Source organism: Macrotis lagotis, chromosome 4 (genome assembly GCF_037893015.1).
Source record: "Macrotis lagotis isolate mMagLag1 chromosome 4, bilby.v1.9.chrom.fasta, whole genome shotgun sequence".
NCBI classification, from domain to species: domain Eukaryota; kingdom Metazoa; phylum Chordata; class Mammalia; order Peramelemorphia; family Peramelidae; genus Macrotis; species Macrotis lagotis.
Genome location: NC_133661.1, coordinates 87755338 through 87764287, shown reverse-complemented (window position 1 = coordinate 87764287; position 8950 = coordinate 87755338). Strand labels below are relative to the sequence as shown.

Genomic DNA, 8950 nt, shown 5'->3' with positions numbered 1-8950 from the left:
TCCATGGAGTTTAATGGTTAGGTATATTAAATTCACTAGAATATCAAAATCCCAAGAACATCCCTTTTTCCATCTGTTGTGGCAAAATGGTACTTTACAGTAATGGTTCAGTAATCCATTAGAATTTATCATGCAATGGCTGGTTTGATGCTGTTTATAAAAGTATGATCTTTGATGCTGGCTCTTGAACTCTGATTGCAGATCTTGGTTAAGAAATTTGTGTATCCATTTTAAGATTTGAACATGGTACTTTTTGTGCACAACTAGCTAGTGGAGATTTTGAGCCTTCCCTGGAACATGTGAGACATCACAGAATAAAAAATCTATGATGTTCATTTAGGGTACACAAATCCTAAAATTGGAATGATACAGAGATTAGCATGGTCTCTGTGCAAAGATGACACGCAAATTTGTAAAGCATTCAATTTTTAAAAAAGAATAAAAACCTATGTGCCAGGGAGACTGGAAATTTATGGCATTAAAAATGACATGTTGGAAATAATTATCATTTTAAAATATCTTCTATTGTACCCTCTTGTGGGTTTTGCCCTGTATTGTTACCAGTGTTATACCTTGAAAATATCTTAGTCTTAATAAGCACACATTTCTCTCCACAATAGCTCAAAGCCATGCCATTAAGCTTGAATCATTCACTGCTCATTTTCTTTGTTTGTTAGGAAAAGGAGGAAGACCCTACATTTCCATTTGGGTTAGTAAAGTTGCTTTTTATAGAAAGGCTTCACTTTCTCACAGGGCTAGCAGATTAAAACAAGCCACAAAATGTCTGCACATGCTTCAGATCTCTATGAGACCCTACCATCATTACACATTCTTATTCTTCTCCACACCCAGGGTCCTTAGCCTCTTGCACATGGTGGGGTTTGGAATCAGCTGAGCTCACCTTAGCAGTTCCTCATCAAACAATAGTCAATGAATCATGGTAGAAAGTCATAGGATAATAGATTTAGAGCTGGGAGGGACCTGTCAAGTCAACTTCCTCCTTTTACGGATAAAGAAACTGAGACCCAGTGAAGGGGAGTGATTTTTCCAGGATCACATCATTAATGAGTGATGAGACAGGATTTGAACCTTGATTTTCCAAACTCCAAATCCAATGGCCTGTGCCTCTGCCCAGGAGGGAGAGTTTGGAAGGCCTAACTCTGGCCCTTTTTCTGTCATTAATCAGGAGAGTGTTTTTCAGAGGGTACTTAATTAAATTCAATAATCATTTACTAAGTGAAAAGTATTGTACTGAAGACAAGCAAAGAACTAATTTTGCGAGGGATGGTAGCATAACATGGACACAGATAAGTATAGGGCAGTGCAAAGAATGTAAAATTTGAAATCAGTGAATTTGGGTTTGAACCCCAGTTCTACCATTTGCTGTGTGACCTTGAGAAAATCACATCTCTGGGTTAGAATTTCTTCATCTCTAAAATGCAGAGGATGAATTACATGACTTCTCAGTTCCCTTTCAGGTGACAATTTGTGTTCCTAAGTAAACACAAAGTAATTTGAAGAAGGAGAGTCATTGGAGGCTTGGGAAAAGTTCAGGAAAGAAGGAGTTTATTATTAGATTGTTAGAGACAGTATTAAAGAGAAGAGGACACAGCTTGTACAGATGAATAGACAAGATATTTCGAGAATGGCTGGTCCTCTGGTTTGGCTGGAATATAGAGTGCATGCAGTAGAGTAATAGGAAATAAATCTGGAATATATAGGTCCAGATCCCATTATGTAAGGCCTTTAAATGGCCTGCTGATTTTGTATTTGCTTCCAGAGGCTCTTTGAGCATCCCACTTACCTCATATGTAAAGTGAAGGGTTTGAATTGGAATTATTTTGAATTTTGTCTTTAAGGTCCCTCTTAGCTGTAACATGTCAGAGATACATGAAATATTGTACTGCCTTCTATTGGCAATTATCTTTCCATGTGCATATGTCTTATCTCTACAACTAGTTTGAAAATTCCTTGAAGGCAAGAACCTCATCTTATTTATTTTTTTTAGTTCTTTTAGCACCCAGTATAGGTCCCTAGTGCATAGCAAGCAGGTGCTTAATAAATATTTGCTAATTGACTCTTAAGTAAACAGCAGATTGGTAATATTCCAAGAGTCCTAGAGCAATGCTCCTCCATCTCATCCCTAACCCCATGGATTCATATTGGGCTCCTTTAAGACATTATCTGGAAACCTAGGCTCAAAAAAAAAAATAAAAAGGAGAAAATATTTCTCTTCCATAGCTGGAGGGAACGGACTTGAGATGACATTTCCAGGATCTGATTTCTGAGTTGGGTGGTTAGTCAGGATGCCTGGTGCTGGCAGCAGGAGTTCTCTGAAGGTGAAGACAGCAGGATAAATGCTCCTTTAGTGGAAGCAAGGGATAAACTGGGAATTTTTAGGAACTTCATAGAGGTTTGGGTTTTGTAGCCAGTGTGTCTGTCTTCTCCCCTATACTTCCAATCTGAGTGGAGCTTATCATGTTCTCAATAACCTTTCTGCCCTGCTCACTTAACTGTCTTTCTAATTTAATGTGTAGCTGTTTCGGATTATAAAGGCTTGTTAGACTGTATCCCTTGGGTTCATATGTTTTATGTGTCCAGGACTAGAGAGATATTAATCCAAATGCTGTTAAAAAATGTAAAAACCCTAAATAAATGAATTATGTTATCATAAAAAATGGTAGGAAATTATATCTGAATTAAGTAGAACTGAAGAAGTTTAAAAAAAAGGAATAAAGTTCTAATGGTTGGTATTGTTTGGGCATCAACCTTTCCAAAGCCTCCATTAGGATACAGGCAGGGAGTGGAGAACCCTTTATTCCAGTGTGCAGCCAGTCAGCTGCAAGACTTCTCCAATGTTTGGTCGGTGGATGGAAAATGCATTCTATTAGCGGGTGTGCTTTTTACTTTACAGATGAAGCATTAAAATTGATACCACTTTCCCCTTAATAAGAACAGAAAATGGCACAAAATCTGAATCTATTATCATGAGGAAGATAGTAACAAGGATTGGAAATGAAACAAACGTAATTTGTCCTCATTATAGCATTCGTATTTTGATCTTGTGGACTTCTTAGGGTCCATTCCACTCCCCCGCCCCTTCCCACTGACTGTTCTCGCTGGATAATACAGTGATAAATTTTTTCTCTCTTTTGAAAGAGAGTCATTGAGACGACATCTTGTGTTGTCTGTGTGTATCTGTGGTGGCCCCCAAATCCCTAAGTAGGTTGAGTTGAACAACTACCCAGTAGGTGAGAAAATGTACCACTACTTACATAATGTGATTTTACATTAAATGGCTAAAGAAGAATTCTATATAGAGGCAAGAATAGGATGTATTTCTACCTGCTGACAGCTCTCTTTACAAAGTAGCTGTATTGGGCTTACATAGATTTCGAGTTACAGTGCTACTCAGTATGTTGGTTTTAAGCAAAAAAAAAAAGAAAAGAGAAAAAGAAATAGAACAAAAAATCCAAATCCTCTGTCTCAGTCCTCCCTCCCCCCAATCTTCACTACAACCTTAATATGCCTTTCAGCCAACCAGAATCCTCAGACCAATGTTATAATAAACAGGCAGGTGATGACATGCTTTTTGTGTGCAATATATACAGTAGACCATTAGTCTGCAAGCAACAGTTGTCAGTTTTGTTCCCATTTAGAGTAATTTTCTCACTAATATGGCATATTCTTAGGGAATAAAGTGCATTTTCAAGCTAGATATCTCATAATAGTGAAGTTGGTTTAATAATCAGGTTTCAGGCAAGGGAGAGTAAAACTGCTATCAGCTAGGGGTACTGAAGCCACCCATAATGAGAAGGGAATATTTTAAAACATGTTAACATGAATAGGAAAAAAACCTTCTTTAATAGATTAATCATACTTATTTTATAGGAAACTTGGAAACAAATATTAGAGATAAGTAAAAAAAGACTTGGAATCCCTTGGAACAAAATCCTTATGTTGGAAAAACCCCCACCATATTTCTAGAGATGTTCAGAGATGGCAGAAAGGAATAGATTTACCACAGACTACTGATGACCAGTTCTCTGCAAAAAAGGCCTGTGTACTTTGTGGTCCGTGCACATCTGAAATTGCCAAATCCATTTTCCCCCATGTCTATACCTCAAAAAATATTCAAATCAATTAAAAATGAATTCCCAAACTGCAAACTTGGTTGTCAAGCCTCAGCCTGTGGCCAATTTATATGGTTGAGTTATAACCCCCTGAAAAACAGCATTTCCTAATGGGGATGCTGACAGAGCCTTAAGTACATCTGGGCGAGTCGAATGGCTATAATTAACTCTGCTCTAGACTCCCCCCCATTAATATTTTAAAGACTCTTAATTAAAATAATTATGTTAGTTTATGAAAAATATCAAACACCTAAGAATTTTTTTGCAGACCCAAAGTCTAAACAATCTCTCCCTTAGTATAGTCATTTTAGTATAGTCATTCCCTCATATCTTTTTGCCAAGGGGAAAAAGATTTATTGCATCAAGTGAGATCCATGTCTCTTTTTACTGGATATTTTTTTGATATCTGGGAGTGGCATATTGCTGAATCCTTGCTGTTTATATGGATTTTTTAAAAAATATTTTTCCCCTAAAGTTTTTTCACTCTTCTCAAGAAAAATAAGAGTACCGCAATTGTTACATAGCAGGTCCCCAACAACTATTTGTTGACTGAATGAATCAGGGGCAGAGCTCTATCTCTCTCCTTGTAAAATGGAGGATAATGAAGTTAAAGAAAGGGGAAGTATCCTCCATGCCTAACAAGAGCAAGGGATTTTGAAGTATGGTTTTAAGAGTGCTAAGTCTGGAATAAAAAGTCCTGTCCTCAGATGGAAGTTGTTATTATATGTGACTTTGGCTTTTTGTATCTCCATTGTGGGCATTGGGGTGCTTATGTGTAAAATGAAGACTTGGACTAAATAATCTCTAAGGTCCATTTCTAATGAGCTTGATTCCCATTCACCAAAGGACAATTTTGCTAATTCATTGAACATCAACAATAAAAATGATCCTTTTCCACTTAATTTATTACATTGAAAGAACATCTTTACAATTTGAAAGATACACACATGATCCAAATAGAGCAATGTTCTAAAGACTATGTTAATTCTGTCTTTAGAAGACTTATGAAGATACATTTAAATGATGGAGAGAGATTTAAGCACACAAACATCAGCAAAGAATTTGTTCACTGTGGAGGAAAAGCAGAAGATGGATCTAATCCTTTTAGGCAAAGTATAGGATCTGACGTCTATACACTTGACTTTTATGAAGTGTTTATATTTCATTGACATCCATGAGCATTTATTGGGTGATCATAGAGAACACAGCATGTTCACATGGAATTTGGTTATTTGATGTGTTGGGCCATTTGTTTAGCAAATATTTTATTGAATCTAAAATGTGAAATACATTGTGCTATGTAGTTGGAGACCTAAAGATGTACCAGACACAATATCTGCCTTCAAGAAGCTTACAATCTAATTGTAAACAAACAGCTTCTTAGAAGTTAATATTAGGCTGACGTTTAATTTAGCACTGACCAGGCTGTAGAATTCCCAGTTCTTTCATTCATTCAACAAGCATTTATTAAGTGCCTACAATGTGCTATGCACTCTATCAAATTTTAGACCAAAATATTTGCTGACTTCAGGGGAATTAGATTGGATTGAGAAGAAACCCAAATAGGGGCAAACAAATGCAAAAACACATACAAAGTAATTTCTAAGGAGGAGTGATTAAAAGCTAGGAAGATCAAGATGGATCTCCTCTAGGAGAAGGAGTATGGCCTCATGGTTAGAGGTCAAGGTAATGACCCTGTTCTAGCTGAGTTTTGATTTTCTCCTCTGTAAAAAAGGAGGTTTAGACTGGATGATGTCTAAAGTCTTTTCTGGTTGAAAGTAACAATCCTTTGAAGGGGCAGTTGATCTGAGCACTGGAGAATGTTAAGGAATTTAGGAAGTGGATATGAGAAAGATGTGAATTCCGGTCATTGAATATAACTTCTACAAAGATGGAAGATGCAGCATTGTATCAGAGAAAAAGTCAATAGGTCAGTTTGGACAGAATGTAATGTATTAAGGAGAGAGATATTCGTTCTAGTAAACCTAAAAACCATTCTGAAGTCAGATTGTGTAATGCATCATTTCCTTAATTCCACCATCTTTTTATGTAGAAAGATTTGCTCATTTTTTTCCTTCTCTATGCAATTCCATTTGGTGTAGGAGTAGTAACTCTGGCTACAGCTTTACATGTAAACAGGAAGTCTTTTAGATGGGAGCCACAAAGGAATGGTGATGGTTAGAAGGTTCCCCCCCCCTTCCTATCAACCTGTATCTACTAATCATTATCTCTCTGGGCAATTTCCTCAGTGGACATTGAGCTATATCACTAGGGTATGTTAGTTCTCCTATGCCAACTAGCTAGATGATCCTTTTATGTTCCTGAGAATGCATATATACATATATGGACATTCATTTGTGATATTAAAAAGAGCAAATATATATATATAATATATATATATTCCTGTGCATGTATATATATACATATAAATATATGCATGCATACACACATATATATTTGGAATCTGAACTTGTTATTTCACTAATTTAGGAGATTCCCAGTTTGCAGATATCTTCAGTGGTACAGATATATAAACTGCCTGAATCTGTAGTCTGGGTCTGTTCCTTGGGTGGAAATTATTGACCATTGGTCCCTCAAATCCCCTCAAATCTGACACAATTAAATTTGGTACTTTGTCTGTCTGATCCTTGGTTTACTCATCTGTACAATCTGAATGGGCAAGCACTTATCTTGTACTTTTCACAGTAGAGTACATCAGTAGGTTCTCAAGTCCAACTGCCTGCTCCATTTCTTCTTCTAGCACTTCTTTTGGTCAATCAATAAATATTTCTGGTCATATAAAAATAAACATTATAATCATTTATTAAGCACCTACAATGAACCAGGAAGCATGCTAAATGCCTTCACACACACATACACACACATGCGCACAAACACACATACACACACGCGTACACACACACACACACACACACACACACACACACACACACACACACACCCCTATACTGACTCATAACCTCGCCTTCATAACTCATGATAAGAGAGGAAGGGTCACTCTGAGCTTGCTGAGAGTCACAAGGGATGAGATTTAGCCCAGTCTATTTGAGAATGGGGCCCAGGGCTTTAATCTACCATCCAAAACAGGCAAGACCCCAAACTGGTGCTGCCATTGACTTATACTTGAATTCATTTCATCTTTATTTTATGACAACTGTACCTGAAAATCGTCCTGTCCAAAATATGACAAGGATCACCTCTGAGCAGACTCATCATTTGAATAATCAGCCATTTAGTGACATGTCTAGCCTAGTTTAATGACTGAATCTGTAAAAGTATGACCTCAAGCACTGGTTAACTTTTAAAATAGCTGTGCCCACTGTATGACACAGCCAACAGGAAGCCATTAGAGCTGCAGCAATTACCATTTACATCCATTGACGAAGTCCCTATTTTATTTTAATCTGCTTAAGTGCATTTTCTGCACGAGGTTAAAATATAAATCCCTTCTCCTGAACAAGACTGGTTTTCTGGCTGACTTGAGAGCACAATTTACAGCTGATTTAATTTGTTCTTCACAAACATTCCTAATGACATTACCCCGGTGCATATACTGACTGCCTCCTCTTATTCCATTAACTCCCAAATCGGGTTTAAAGACCATATTGATGCTAGATGTTATTATGGGTGATTATCAAAACAACAGACAATGGGGCAAAGTGTTTACTAACTGGTTTATATATAATTTCTGTAATAACTACAACAGATGGTAATGCTACAAACAATAAATCAGCCTTTTCGCTGCTGAAATAAATTGGCAACCTGCAGCACAGAAATGGTGTATGTAACTGTATACAGATGCTTCAGTCATCAACTATATTGTTCATCTTATTAGGAAATGAGTCTGTTGCTCCTATTTCAGGTAATCTCTCCATTTGCAATTACAAAGGTAGATTTTTCAATTAACATGGTTTTTAACTGCTAAACTGGTATAAATATATTTTTACCTTTAATTACTGAGAGTTACAACATTCATTAGCAAAACCCAGGATGTGTGTTTATATGTATGTGTGCATGTGTGTGTGTGTGTGTGTGTGTGTTGTTTGTCATAATTTATAGCTTCTTCTGCTCAAGCCATATTTCCATTACATGAAGATGTTTCCTTTCACAAATATTCCTGTGTTGGAAAAATCAAGATTCTTGGACATGAAGAGGCTAAGCCAATGGCGTTTAGGTAATTGAGAGTTAGGTACTATAAAAGCCTGCTCCAAAATGACAATTAATGCCATTTATTACTGTCAGTAGTGTTTAGACAAGATACAAATCTCCTTGCCCCAAGTGGAGATGACTGGTGACTCTTTTCTTTAGTAACAGCTGTCACAACAGCAAGAGATGAAAATGTATAGTAAATTATACCCGCCCCTCAAATATTTTAATGTCGTCTCTTCGTATAGAAATGAATAACAGAACCAAATTAAACCTGATAAAATTTATCAATTCCAAGGGATGCTGAAAAGAATTATACTTAACTTTTTTCACTATTCTCCAATGTGGATCCTGCTACTTGGAATTCTCTTAAAGATTGCCATTATTCTTGACATTCCCTTTTGCCTGGAATTCTCCCTTGCCTCCCCTCTCCATTTCCCTCATTCCATTCCCATGACCCAAATCTAACTCTTAAGGTTAAACTCATTTGCCATCCCCGTCATGGAGTCTTCTCTGCTTTCCTCAATTAGTTATAATTCTTCCCTCTGAATTCTCATTAGATTTCATTTCTTTTGGGGACCTACTACAATGAAGATGATGATGATAGTGTTGGTAGTGCTTTATTACCTGTCATTTAAACTGCTAGAAAA

The 8950-nt window shown here is 36.8% G+C and overlaps 1 non-coding gene across 1 annotated transcript; it reads left to right on the top strand.

Annotated features, from left to right (window-relative positions):
• Positions 1 to 330: 330 nt before the first annotated feature.
• Positions 331 to 432, top strand: LOC141523140 (U6 spliceosomal RNA). The gene has a single exon (XR_012478350.1). It is a non-coding gene; the product is annotated as a U6 spliceosomal RNA (small nuclear RNA).
• Positions 433 to 8950: the final 8518 nt, after the last annotated feature.